The sequence below is a fragment of the Bidens hawaiensis genome, unplaced genomic scaffold (genome assembly GCF_021521415.1).
Source record: "Bidens hawaiensis isolate Kalapana, Puna unplaced genomic scaffold, B.hawaiensis_p1.1 tig00038618_1, whole genome shotgun sequence".
Classification (NCBI taxonomy): domain Eukaryota; kingdom Viridiplantae; phylum Streptophyta; class Magnoliopsida; order Asterales; family Asteraceae; genus Bidens; species Bidens hawaiensis.
This window is the reverse complement of record NW_027496786.1, coordinates 66674-82726: the sequence shown is the minus strand read 5'-3', so window position 1 is coordinate 82726 and position 16053 is coordinate 66674. Positions and strand designations below refer to the sequence as shown.

Here is a 16053-nt window from a genome sequence, read left to right as displayed (position 1 = left end):
TATGTTTGTTATTTTAGGCCTAAAAAACGGGATAAACATGTTAATTATATCAAATGTGATCATTTATCCCGTAATAAACGAACTATAAACCCAAAATCCCTAATTCTATATAAACGTTGTTGATATTCCAATTAAATTCACAAATACAACCTTAAACCCGTCGCCAATAATAACCCTATACGTAATTGTATTCTTATCAACTCTTGACTGGTCCTTCATAACCTATAGCGTCGGCCGTGTTCTGCTTCTGTTCACCCAATTCCGATCAGCTTTTGAGGTAATTAAACTCATGTATAGGTTCGCGATAATTTGTTCTTCATTAATCCTATGGTTAATTTGATCAAGTGTAACGTATTTAATCAAATTAACTTCTAGAGTTTGGTTATTCAAAACGGGTTGTTTCAGTTTGTGTTTTTAATTAATGGAAGTTGGGTTTTGATTGCATGTCGTTGTAGCCCAGCCAGTTAATACGTTTGAGTCAGGGGGCGGAGGTCGCGGGTTCGACCCCCTACACCCCGATATTTTTGGGTTTTTTTTGTTAATAGTTTTTTTAAGCTTTTAACAATTATATTAATAAAATAATAATGACTAATAAAGGTTATTTTAATACAAACCGGCATTGTAATACTCGTTTAACTCTCGTTTTCGTTTTCGTGTATACACATATAAGATAATATGTATAATATATATATATATATATATAATAACTTAAAAATAATATTTGTATAAATATAAAAATCAAGTAAACTATCTATATTTATAAATTTAAAATTTAAAAATAATATATTCCAAGATATGTTTTCAAGAATCAAAATAATAATTTTATAATAAATCTTTATATAAATATAATAGTTATTATAATATTAATTTGTTATTGTTTAACACTACTTGCCGTAAGTGAATCCTTACTTAAGCGTATTCGTTACTCTCGTTTTTCTTAGGCTTTAACGTTCGCGTGTGACTTTTCCCTCCTTCTCATTATCTTAATCACTTTTGTCCGTCTTTGAGGTGGTACCACATTCCCCTATTTTACTTGTTTTCCACGTTTTGGGGGCATATGCGTAAATTATTTTTCTCATATATACTTATACACAAAATTGCAACTATTGTCTTATGTGTTAACAATTTATACCTTACTTGTTTATGTGCTACCATGCTTTACGTGAACCGCATGCGAAGAGGTCCAACATAATCTCAGAATAGTATGATCATACGCTAGTCGTTATAGCTTTGTGCTTCTCGACATCTCAGTTATACTTGCTCATTTGGTTAATTTGTTATTCACATATGACTTGTTGCAATTACTTATTTTTATATATACTATAAGTACATTTAAACTGGTGTGTTGCTTACTCAACCTTGTGTTGACAAAACTACTTTATTTTCAACGCATATGTAGGTTATCATGTGATGTGAAGATTAGATCAAGATTGGAAAGAAAACTTAAGATTAAAGATAGAGAACATTAACAAGACATTTGCTTCTATGGTGTATTTTTGTTTTGATAACTATCTGTCTTCTGGATATTGTATTGAATACTTGTACTTAGCAGAAATTAAATTAAATAGATATTGAAATTTCTAATATTGCATAATAGTACCTTGACAGCTGTGGACAATCAGTTCACGACCCGGCATTTCCGTCGTAGGTTGGGGTGTGACAGATTGGTATCAGAGCCGAAGGTTTAAGATAGGTCGTTAATGGTGCTAGTAACATGTTTAGGAACCCCATACGTGCTTATATGTTTACCTTTATGTGTTCAATTTTAAATTGTTTACAGCTTTCTTAGGTACTTATTTATTTATTATTTATTGTATTATTATGAACACACACACACAAACTCTGAGGCCATGCCTCAACATTCAAAGAAAACTTTTTGAAAATTAGATTGCTTTTATTTTCGGGAAATTCCTTAAGAATTCTCACTTGTTTTTTTTCACTCATTCACCTTAGGGCTAGGTTATTTGGCATGTCCCTATGATAAATGAAAGGGGGAGAGCAACTGTGAGTTGGGCCTTAGCAAAATGGTTCCGAGAACCAAAGGTAAGACGTTCTTACTTACTTGGGAGATAACCTGACCACAGTACTCGACCCTATGGACCCAAGCGAGACCTAACACCCTAAGCTGTCAACCATGACCACATTAGTGGTTGAATCCTTATAATATTTTTAAACCGAATTCACGTGGTTCGTGGCTAAACTCGGTTTTCCCAATTATTGTGTTCCGTTATTTAAATGGTTAGTTGGGTGAAAAATCCATGGAACCCATGGGCACTCCTATTATCCATTTCTTAACTTGTTGTCGTATTTTTGTTGGAGTGATCAACGTGGTGATACACAAGATACTCCGACTACCCAAATTTTACTTCGATAGTTCGTTATTCAGTTTGGTCGGTTAAGACGCCATGTAACGCTCATTGGGCCGACAAACTTCATTGCATTGTTAATTCGTTAATTAGTTGGGACAATCGAAATGCCATGTAACGCTCATGGGCTGTCCAACTCAGTTTTTTTTATTCATTAGTTCGTTGGGCCTTTCAAATTGCCATGGAAAGCTCATGAGAGGCCAACATCCACAATTTATATTTCGTTAGTTTATTGTAAAACTTAATCAAATCTAAAATTTAAACTGACTTAACTCCCCATGTAGTCATCACAAATTAATCATATTGACTACATCATTCAATAACTATTTACGCTATGTACCCCCCCCCCCCCCTTCATCTTATAATCTTTTACTTTCAACACTTATGAAGTAAATCCCCTTACTTCTTATGGAAGCATTATTATAAGTTATCTTTATACTTAAACATTTTATTATTCTAATGTTTTCCTTAACTTATCCTTCATCTTATAAATCCTCATTTTTTATCCCTATAGTATGTCGTCTCTAAGAAACCACCGTCGTCACCAACGTTCATCTGGTTCAAGCGATCGCCGCTTGGATGCTAGGATCACAAAAGAATTTGTTGCTTCAATGCCCACGATTGTCACTCAGATCCAGAGACTTAACCCAACGGTTCGGCCACCTCGGCCGCACCCAATAACCATGACTTCTGTAACTTTTTGAGCACCAAACCTCCATCCTTCCGTGGTGAAGAAAATGTCACCGCTTTGCTTCAATGGTTCGAGGAAATGGAAAACATATTCATCCATTGCTAATGTCCGGATGCCAAACGGATCAAGTTATCTTCTAGCCGTTTTGAGAGTCGAGTTGTCATCTGGTGGAATGCCCTGAGGAACGGCCAAGGGTCTGATTTGGTCGTGTCTATGTCTTGGGGAGAACTTAAGGAGGCAGTGAAGAAGGAATTTTGCCCGGAACACGATATACAGAGATTGGAAGCTACATTTTGGGATCTTAAGCAGATTAGTAGAGATAACTCCACTTACTCTAACCGGTTTCGCGAGCTTAGCCGTATTGTGCCCCATTTGTAACCCCCAACACTCACGGTATTCAGAAGTACATTCGTGGTCTTCCGATCAACTTTCGATATGCCATGATGAGTCATGACTCGTTAACCATTGGTGAGGCGAAGGACCTAGCTGCCTCTCTCACCGATAGTCATGTTCGGGATGGAGCCGTGTCTCGCAAGGATTCCAAACCTACTCCCGAAAAGACTAAGACCGACTCCTCTACTGATGCCGAAGATGAGACTAACCCTTCTTACAATAATAACTGCAACAACAACCACAACAACAAGCGTAAAGCCTATGTCATTAACCAACCCAATAACCAACCTCCTCCTAACCAAAACCAAACTGCCATGAACAAAAAGACTTACCTTGGGGCTCCTCATCCCCTATGTGCCAAGAACCAAGGTAAGTCTTTTTGTTGGGGCAGTTTGGTTTTGGTTAGGAGGAGGTTGGTTACTGGGTTGGTTAACGGCATAGGCTTTACGCTTGTTGTTATGGTTATTGTTGCGGTAATTATTGTAAGAAGGCTTAGTCTCATCTTCGACATCAGTAGAGGAGTCGGCTTAGTCTTGTCGGGAGTAGGCTTGGAATCCTTGCGAGACAAGCCATCCCGAACATGACTATCAGTGAGAGAGGCAGCTAGGTCCATCGACTCACCAATGGTTAATGGGTCACGACTCATCACGGCATCTCGGAAGTTGATCGGAAGACCACGAGTGTCGAGGGTTACCAAAGGGGGCACAACACGGCTAAGCTCGCGAAACCGGTTAGAGTAAGTGGAGTTATCGCTACCAATCTGCTTAAGATCCTAAAATTCAGCTTCCAATCTCTGCAGTTCGTGTTCCGGGAAAACTTCCTTCTTCATTGCCTCCTTAAGTTCTCCCCAAGACATAGACACGACCAAATTAGACCCTTGGTCGTTCCTCGGGGCATTCCCTCAGATGACGGCTCGACTCTCAAAACGGCTAGAAGCAAACTTGGTCCATTTGGCATCCGGACATTCGCATTGGATGAAGATGTTTTCCATTTCCTCGAACCATTGAAGCAAAGTGGTGGAATTTCCTCACCACGGAAGGATGGAGGTTTGGTGTTCAAAAAGTTACGGAAGTCATGGTTATTAGGTGCAGCCGAGGTGGCCGAACCGTTGGAGTTAAGGCTCTGGATCTGGGTGACAATCGTGGGCATTGCAGCAGCAAATTCTTTTGTGATCCTAGCAGCCAAGCGGTGATCGCTTGAACCAGATGAACGTTGGTGACGACGGTGGTTTCTTAGAGACGACATACTATAGGGATCAAAAATGAGAATTTATAAGATGAAGGATAAGTTAAGGAAAACATTAGAATAATACAATTTTTATGTATAAAGATAACTTATAATAACGTTGTCTTTGCGTCATAAGGGTTAAAAGTACAAGATTATAAGATGAGGGGGGGTACATAGCGTAAATAGTTATTGATTGATGTAGTCAATATGATTAATGTGTGATGACTACATGAGGAGTTAAGTCAGTTTAAAAGTTAGATTTGATTAAGTTTAAAATAAACTCACGAAATATAAATTGTGGATGTTGGCCTCCCATGAGCTTTCCATGGCAATTTGAATGGTCCAATGAACTAACGAATAAAAACAACTGAGTTGGACAACCCATGAGCGTTATATGGCAATTCGATTGTCCCAACTAATTAACGAATTAACAATGCAATGAAGTTTGTCGGCCCAATGAGCGTTACATGGTGTCTTAACCGACCAAACTAAATAACGAACTATCAAAGTAAAATTTGGGTAGTCGGAGTATCTTGTGTATCACCACGTTGATCACTCCAACACAGAAATAGATAGTAGGAGTGCCTATGGGTTCCATGGATTTTTCACCCAACTAACCATTTAAATAACGAAACACAATAATCGGGATAACCGAGTTTACCAACGAACCACCGTGAATTTGGTTTAAAAATATTATAGGGATGCAACCACTAATGTGGTCACGGTTGACAGCTTAGGGTGTCGGTCATATGGAATTTTTTGGGTCTCGCTCCGGTCCTTACGGTCGAGTAATGTGGTCAGGTTATCCCCCAAGTAAGGAATAGCGTCTTACCTTTGGTTCTCGAAACCGTTTTGCCAAGGCCCAACTCACAATTGCTCTCCCCCTTTCATTTATCATATGGACATGCCACATAACCTAGCCCTTAGGTGAACGAGTGAAAACAACAGGTGGGAATTCTTAAGGAATTTCCCGTATATAAAAGCAATCAAATTTTCGAAAAGTTTTCTTTGAGTGTTGAGGAATGGCCTCGGAGTTTGTGTGTGTGTGTGCATAACAATACAAAAAATAATAAATAAATAATTACCTAAGAAAGATGTAAACATTTTAAAATTGAACACAAAAAGGTAAACATATAAGCACGTATGGGGCTCCGAAACCTGTTACTATGGCACCACTAACGACCTATCTTAAATCTTCGGCTCTGATACCGATCTGTCACACCCCAACCTACGGCGGAAATGCTGGGGCGTGAACTGATTGTCCACAGCTCTCAAGGTACTATTATGCAATATTAGAAATTTCTATATCTATTTAATTTAATTCCAGATAAGTACAAGTATTCAATACAATATCCAAAAGACAGATAGTTCTCAAAACAAACATAAACCATTGAAACAAATGTCTTGTTAATGTTCTCTATCTTTAATCTTAAGTTTTCTTTCCAATCTTGATCTAATCTTCACATCAAACGATAACCTGCATATGCGTTAAAAATAAAGTGGTTTTGTCAACACAAGGTTGAGTGAGCAACACACCAGTTTAAATATACTTGTAGTATATATAAAAAAAAGTAATTGCAACAAGTCATATGGGAATAACAAATTAACCAAATGAGCAAGTATAACTGAGATGTCGAGAAGCACAAAGCTATAACGACAGGCGTATGATCATAGTATTCTGAGATTATGTTGGACCTCTCCGAATGTGGTTCACATAAAGCATGTAAGCACATATAAAAGTAAGGTATAAATTGTTAACACATAAGACAATAGTTGCAGTTTTGTGTATAAGTATATATGAGAAATATAATTTACGCATATGTCCCAAAAACGTGGAAAACAAGTAAAATAGGGGAATGTGGTACTCACCTCAAAGACGAACAAAATTGATTAAGATAATGAGAAGGCAGGAAAAGTCACACGCGAACGTTAAAGTCTAAGAGAAACGAGAGTAATGGATACGCTTAAGTAAGGATTCACTTACAACAACTAGTGTTAAACAATAACAAATTAATATTATAATAACTATTATATTTATATAAAGATTTATTATAAAATTATTATTTTGATTCATGAAAACATATCTTGGAAAATATTACATTTAAATTTTAAATTTTATAAATATAGATAGTTTAGTTGATTGTTATATTTATACAGATATTAGTTTTTAAGTTATTATATATATATGTGTGTGGTGCAGTTACTGTACGCTAATGCCTTAACGTACGGTAGGTACCCGATACGCTCCATGGAAAAAAACAAAGGCAAAAACTTAAAACGCTCAGAAAACGCTCACAAAATTTAAACGCTCAGCAAACGCTCAAAAAACGGTATTCGTGAAAAAAGTGAAAAATTGATTGATTAACAATCCAAAACTGTTTTTTTCGGTGAATAAATGATTGATTGGATATGTATTGACGATTCCGAGATGTTTGGATGTGATTTCATGGATCGATTCGTGAAAACATGGATTCGCGTACGTAATGTACGTTAAGGCATTAGTGTATTGGATCTTTTCACTATATATATATATATATATATATATATATATATATATATATATTATACATATTTGCTTATATGTATATACACGAAAACGAACAAGAGAGTTAAACGAGTATTACAAAGCCGGTTTTTATTAAAATATCATTTATTAGTCATTATTATTATTAATATAATTATTAAAAGCTTAAAAAGAATTAATAACAAAAAAACCCAAAAATATCGGGGTGCAAAGGGTTGAACCCGCGACCTACGCTTCCTGACTCAAACGTAATAACCAGCTGGGCTACAGCGACATAAAATCAAAATCCAGATACCATTATATAAAAACACGAACTGAAATAACCAGTTTTGAATAACCAAACCCTAGAAGTTAATTTGATGAAATCTGTTACACTTAATCAAATTAACCATAGGGTTAATGAAGAACAAATCATCGCGAACCTATCCATGTGTTTAATTACCTCGAAAGCTGATCGGAATTGGGTGAACAGAAGCAGAACAGGGCCGGCGCTATAGGTTATGAACGAGCAGTCAAGAGTTGATAAGAATACAATTACGTGTAGGGTTATTATTGGGGACGGGTTTAAGGTTGTATGTGTGAATTTAATTGGAATATCAACGTTTATATAGAATTAGGGATTTAGGGTTTATAGTTCGTTTATTACGGGATTAACGATCACATTTGATATAACTAACATGTTTACTCAGTTTGAAAATAACAAACACAAGATATTTACACGATCAATTATCAATAATAACGCAAATCTTATGGTCCAAGTTGACTGATTAAGCCATCGAGTGCAAGAAATGAATATGGATTCTGGTTTGGATGATGGATATCCAGTTCGATAATATGGATTATAACATAATTTCCTTTTTAGTCCTTGATGTTTTGATGTTTGAGGATGGGTACAAAGAAGGATAAAGTTTATAGTTTAGGTTAAAACTATCAAAACATAAAAGTTATAATTATAGGTAAATAAAAAAATAATATATTAATAAATTTAAACTCGATAAACGTAATACATTTTATTTAAATAAAATAACCCGAACATCGAACCGAGTCGGGTAAAAATATAGATTCAAAAACCTGAGTTGTTACAATTACCATTAAGAAACGGACCACAACGTAAGTATGATGGGCATAGATTTAAGTGGACAACAATATCGACAATGGACCAGATCTAGCAAAGTATGTGTGCTGAAAAATGTCCCTTGATTAGTCCTAGGACGATTTGATCCCAAATTTTGTCTAAAGGGTAAATTGAGTCTTTTTAAAAGTATAGTTTTTGTGTTTAGTTTGTTTTATATTTATTTCTTTTACTTTTAAGACTCTGGTTTTGAAACGAGCGTTTTGTGGGAATCATTTTTAAAAGAGTGAACGGATTAGGCCTATTAAATATTTGTGTGAGTTCGGCCCAATCGACCGAAACATCTAGATGTTTGTTTTAAGCCCGTTTTCGGCCCATGAGTACCGAAGACTTATAATATAAAACTCTTGGGGTGAGTTATTGTCAAATCACTGTAAAGAGTCATAGTAGATATGCACCAAAAAACGGGTTCCGGACCAAACCCAGCCCACCCTACTTGCAGGTACGGACCGGGCTTTGGGTTTCTCCCCAAAACCAGAACCAACCCGGTGGAACCGGTTCCACTAATACACGGTCAGGACCCGGCCCAAGTCTACCTGAAACCTGAAAAAAACCCGGTCAAAATCCGGCCAAACACCATACTATACCCAAATCTGGTTTTGACTTTTGTTGACCATACCCTAAACTAGTTTCTTCCTGGTTCCGGTTCCTGAAAATACCATGTTTGTGCAACTAGTCAACTTCAATTGTTTGCTAGGAGCTTCAAGTAGATGGGCATGGTGAAATGCTAGAAAAAATGGAATTTGCATAATTTTCGTAAAAGTTAAAAAATAAAAACGAAGCAAAGGGTTAAAATGATCATTTGCATAATTTGAATAGTACATTTAAAGTGAGGTTTAAAATGATCATTTGCCATTTATTTCATATGCTGGAAAGGGTCAGGCTAAACGTACCCCCGTGGTTGCTTATCATACCCCCTTGGAAAAACCAACTTTAATAATACCCCTTGAAATCATATAATTACAAAATTAGTATAAAGTTAAGGATTTCATTTTCTTTTTCTACAAGTTGCTTTTTTTTTATTTATGGTTTAGGGTTCGGGTTTAGGGTTTAGGGATCAGTTTAGGGTTTATGTTTTCATGTTTAGCGTTTAGGGTTTAGGGTTTGGGTTTAAGGTTTAGGGTTAGGTTTTCGGGTTTCGGGTTTAGGGCTTATTTTGTAAAAGACAAAGAGATAAATAAGGATATTATAAATATATGAAGGTTAAATGGGACATTAATAGTCAATTTGGAGTTTTCTGATGTAGTTGACTTTTTATTGGTCAAAGCTGAACTAAAACTCAATTGCTAAATGGGACATTAATAAACAAAATGGCATGGATATAAGATTTGTTGAGATGGGTTAATAGCTAACCTAAATTCATTAGACCGACATGAATCATAACTAGATAGATATAACCAACTTTTTATTATCTATATTAACCACCTTTTATCTTGCACTACAAGTTTCGGCATCTTACGTAGTAGCCCAAGTAAGATATTAGCCAACACAAAGGGTTACCTGCTTCAGTTTGGTAGGATTTAACGGTTTATTAGCATTTCTAATAAGAAAACAAAAGAACCTTTACCAAAAAAGAGATATTATATAGCTACCAAAAGCATACAAAAATTGTGTTAGCATCGCACACAATACCAAGATATATGTGTTCGGTGACGTAATAGGATGCGTAGAAGAGCGGTGTTGCCTTGTGTTCTTATTCTACCATCTTCATTTTCATCTCTTTTTCCATGACGATGCTGCTGCATGTATGCAACTCACAAACATTATGCTAACATACATACACTCTCATACTTTCAAATTAATTAATTAAATGGTTACATAACTATGCTTGAAGATAGCTCAAACAGTAACCGTTAAATAAATAGAAAATAAAGAAGCTGCTTTTTAACCTATGGAGTAAATTCAAACCAGAATACACAATATATATGCACACACTTATTGAAAGTTGAATAAATGAGATATTATGTACCTTTGGCATTGTGGTTGCATCATCAAGAGGTTATATTCTTTATCAGAGATGAAGCAGGATGAAGCCTCCTAATTGCAAAAAAACATATATACTGACTTTAAAAGAATACACAAATTATAAAAATGTTTCTAATATCAAAATAAATTTGATAATAAGAATTATAACCCCTGGCTCGATTTCAACCCATTTGTTTGAATATAATATAGTTTGATCTAGGCTGTGTTGTATGAATCTCAAGTAAATTGTGTTTTGTTTTAAAAAATGTTAAAATACCAACAAACTTTTGATTCATTAAATCAAATTGACACCTGTAGGGCTAAACTTTTGCTAATAAAAAGGCCTTACCTTTTTGGTTTCACGGCTGGTAATGGTTGGGAGGGTTGCACATGTGGCATCTCTGGCAATATACTAGCATTGCAGCTTTGAGAACTGATAACATCTTCATGTATGACCAGCTGTTGATCCGGGGACTCCTGAAATCGGAGATAGAGCATGTTAAATATAGATACTATATTGGTCTGTAAGGTAAGCTAGAATGAAAGGTTTATATTACACTTTTAGTCTTTTAGATATACAGCAAATTTTAAGTTTCGTCCTTAAACTATAGAAATAACTGGGATCATCCTTTCTGTTTATATTTTGTCACAGTTTTCGTTCTTTCCTCTAACGGGCGTTTCATTTTTCTGTTAACTAAAGTCGTGCATGGCACATAGGTATTTTCGTCCAAAATACCTAAATTTAGAATTCTTTTTTATTATAAAAGGTCATTTGACACATTAGAAATAGATTTTTATGTTAAATAAAGTCGATTGCACAACACATAAGGGTATTTTTGTCCATTTACCCTTTTAGTAGAAAAAACTAAAATACCGAAATTTTTACTTAAAACATTAGAAGTGTAGAAGTTTTACTGTTTAACAAAACTGTCATTTTACTACATAAAGATAAATAAAACTCGAATTGATCTTTATGTAGGTAAACGGATCAAGATTGGATAATAGTTCAAACAAACATAAATAAATGAACAGAATTACTTACAGTTAAATCTATAAGCTGTGTGTTCCCAACACACTTTGATCCCTCAAGATCTGATGAAGAAATTGGGGCATTTACCTGGTCACAAAAACAATTAATAACAATAATAACAACAACAACAACAACACTAATGGCAGGAAACTAAGATACTTATATTTCATTAAACAACAAAATACAACATTGTTTCCTAAAACTCAAGCATTGCTTTTTAAAAAAAACATACATGCAACCGTTAAGCAATGAAAAAACACGTATATCTAAACTAAAAAAAGTAGCAAGTGTCATATAGCTGCAAATCAATGATTACATGTCTTTCAAGCTGTGGACAAGGCAGAGAGTAAACAAAAACCATCAACAGTATTACCCCGTGTTTGTTCATTCAGATTTCAGGTATCGACAAAAATCTTGAATATGTTTTCCATGCACATATTGGTAAGCAGAAGCAAAATAATGTCTGTTACACGGTAAAATATTCACTAAATATTAATTTCAGTGCACAAGTATACTTTTAACCCCTACCGGCAACCATGTTTTTAGGTGACATAAAAACAATGAAACAATATAGCATATACAATTTCAAGAAAATAGATAATTAAATGTTTAACTAACCTCTTTTTCTTTAGGTTCTTGTTGTACTTCCACCACAGAAGAAGAAACTTCATCAGCAACTACAAAAAGCAAACGATATATCAGGTTAATTATTAAACGATTATCATGACAAAAAAATATACTAAATGAAATATTATTTGTTATTAAATGTTAATGTAAATACATAGAGCAATCAATGAATCAAGAAACACATGAGGTCTGGTTGAATCTCTAACCCGTTACTTCTCCACCGGCCTCTGTTTTTTCAACTTCATTCATTTCTTGTTTATCACACACTGCATTTGAAGAAAGATCAAGTATCTGATAAAAAAAATAAAGTAAAACTATCACACACAACCATTAAATAACAATTTCTATCTATAAACTTTACCTCACTCTGATCATCAAACTTTTCAAGATCACCTGATATGACTTCAACACGTATTCCCCGATTAGAAGTGAAATAGCATTCATCATCAATCATTCAGATTATTCGTGTAATTAAATATGTGTATATCTATAAGTTTTAAAACTGTTGAAAAGGAGTATTTACTTACAGTGTCATCCAATATGCCCTGCTTCTCATCACACTGAGACTCACACAGATGTGAAGATGAAACATGTGCATTTGCCTGAAACCAAGATAGGTAACCAGAAAAAAAAAACAAAATTAGCATTTTTAACTAAAACAGTAATAATGTGTAATTTGATATCATTAAAGATCAAACTAACATCTTCCACGTGTTGTGACTGGTCTTCCTTCACAAATGGAAAATTATTTTCTCCATGTAGATGTAACTCTGAATCACAATCAGTTGACTCTAAATTATCACAGCCTACAAATTAAGCAAAGTAAAGAAAAAACCTTAATGTAACAAACAATGGCCCTACATAACCTAATACATATATATATATATATATATATATATAAACCCTTTATAAAAAACAATGTCCAACAACACTGTACAAACAATCAATGAAACAAGAAACACATGAGGTCTGGTTGGATTCTCGAACCTGTTACTTCTCCATCAGCTTTTGTTTTTTCAACTTCCTTCAGCTCTTGTTTATCACACACAGCATTTGAAGAAAGATCAAGTATCTGATCAAAATAAAGTAGCATTATCAAATTTGGATATTATGCACCATTAATAAAAATTTCTAGCAATAAACTTTACCTCCTTACTCCGATCTTCAAACTTTCCAAGATCACTAGATATGACTTCAACAAAACTTATTCCCTAATCAGAAGTGAAATAGCATTCATCATCAATCATTCAGATTATTTGTGTAATTAAATATGCATATATCTATAAGTTTTAAAACTATTAAAAAGGTGTATTTACTTACAGTGTCATCCAATATATCCTGCTTTTCATCACAATCAGACTCACAGAGATGTGAAGATGAAACTTGTGCTTTTGCCTGCAACCAAAGTAAATAACCAATAATAAAATTATCATTTCTATAATACACAGTTATGTGTAATTTGATATCGTTAAAAATCAAACTAACATCTTCCTCGTGTTCTGACCGGTCTTCCTTCACAAATGAAGACCTATTTTCTCCATGTAGATGTAACTCTGAATCGCAAACAGTTGACTCTAAATTATCACAACCTACAAATTAAGCAAATTAAAAGAAACCTTAATAAAAACGAACATTGACCCAACTGAACCTAACACAAACATATGAAGACCCTTGATAAAAAAACAATGTCCAACAACACTGTACGAACTATGTTTAGAAATAGCAATCACTGAACTTTTTAAGTTTCGTATTGCTGTTTTTAATACAATTTGTTCAAATGCGTAAAAATAAGAAAACATGTTGAAAGCCATCTCAAATGTATTACAATGGCATAATTGTATTCAAACAACCACATTGATTACAACATTTCATCTAGTTTAGTCAAATTAGCAACCATGATACTACTTTAAAGTGATTAAATTACCAATCAGTTGGTAATCATAGTCATTGGAAAGCCTATAGCTTAAAAAACAAAGTAATCAAATATTCACAAAACATAAGATCAGGTCGGATCTCTAACCTGAACCTCTTACTTCTCCATTAGTCACTCTTTCTTCAGTTTCCTTGAATTCTTGTTTATCAAGCACAACATTTGGACTTAAAACATGATCAACATCAACTTTCTGCTTCATATAATAACAAAACTATCAACTTTAATTGTAACAAACGACCCATAAATAACCATTTCTAGCTATGATATACCTCTTTACTCTGTTCTTCGAAATGTTCAAGATCAGTGTCTTTCAGTATCACTCGAAAAGGACTTATTTCATGATCCGTAGTGACCTGAGCAATATTGATAGTTTTCAGTTAGGGTTAGAAATCTTCATTAAAATATAACTTCATTGAAAGCATATTTACAAATAACAAACATATATAAAGAATATAACTGCAATGCTTACAGTGTCACCCAATACATCTGGCTTCTGAAAGCACTCTGATTCACTAACTTCCGAAGATGAATCTTGTGCAACTAACTGAAATTAATATGAAAAATAAATGACAAAGGTTGCCATATTAAAAAGCACAATATTTTCCAACTGAACACACTAAAAAGATCAAACAAACCTCTTCTTCCTCCAGTTTGATTTGGTCTTCCTCCTCTTCTTCTTCCTCGTGTTTCATTTGGCCTTTATCTCCAAGTAAATCATTAACATCCGTCTCTAAAGTATGATTACAAGCAATTTAGACAAAAGTAAAAAAAAACTTATAAAATAAGCATAAAAATAACAAAAAAGGAGCTATAATTGAAAATCTAACCTGCTATGTTATTGATGAACTCTGAATCTCCAAATTCAATCAAATCTTCTTTATCAAACACAACATATTCACATAAAACATTGTTTTCCTGATTAATACAATGAAAAACTTATTAGTTAAGAATTGTTATAACACCATAACAGCAGTTTCTATTTATAAACTTAATAGACTATCCAAACCATCACAATTATGATATACCTCGTTGTTATGTTCTTCAAAACTCTGAACATTCAACGATGTCGACGCTACTTCAACCGAGCTTGTATCCTAATAAATAACAAAATAACTGTCATCATCGAAAAGAACGCATAAAACATAGTAGATGTAGCAACATAAAGGACATTCGAGTTGGTATTGTATCAAAACCATGTCCCGTATCAAAACATGTCATTTTATGAGTGCCAGGTTGAGTTGATTGGAAACACTGTTTACTCCATATTATAATTATAAAGAGTAATATTATGTCATTCTAACGTTTTACGTAAAAAGGTTTAGATGATTGTAAGTACGAGTGTAAACAAGCCAAGCCGTTCAAGAGCTACTCGGGAACAGCTCACTAAAAGCTTGAGTTATCCGAGCTTAGACAAACTTGAGCCAAAAAGTAAACTTGTTAATTAACGAGCCTGTACATGAGCTTCACTTATCAAGCTCGAGCCAGCTAGCGAAACTAAGCAAGCCTATTATTTATATAATGTTTATTGAATATATATTTATAATAAATTCAATATTATATATAAAACTATGATAAAAATAACTAAATAATATAACAATGTTATGAATAAAATTATATAGTGTAAAAGTACTAACTTATAAAAATTACCACCTCTAATACAAACATAACCTACAACAATAAGTGACTTACATTGATGTTAGATATCACACTAGTGTCCACAGTTTCTTCACAATTATTTGAACAAAACACTTGTGCATCAATACAATGAAAAACTTATTAGTTAAGAATTGTTATAACACCATAACAGCAGTTTCTATTTATAAACTTAATAGACTATCCAAACCATCACAATTATGATATACCTCGTTGTTATGTTCTTCAAAACTCTGAACATTCAACGATGTCGACGCAACTTCAACCGAGCTTGTATCCTAATAAATAACAAAATAACTGTCATCATCGAAAAGAACGCATAAAACATAGTAGATGTAGCAACATAAAGGACATTCGAGTTGGTATTGTATCAAAACCATGTCCCGTATCAAAACATGTCATTTTATGAGTGCCAGGTTGAGTTGATTGGAAACACTGTTTACTCCATATTATAATTATAAAGAGTAATATTATGTCATTCTAACGTTTTACGTAAAAAGGTTTAGATGATT

At 34.0% G+C, this 16053-nt stretch overlaps 1 pseudogene; it reads right to left on the bottom strand.

Moving 5' to 3' along the window:
• Nucleotides 1-6084: 6084 nt before the first annotated feature.
• Nucleotides 6085-16053, bottom strand: part of LOC143590498 (uncharacterized) — a 29281-nt pseudogene continuing 19312 nt past the window's right edge.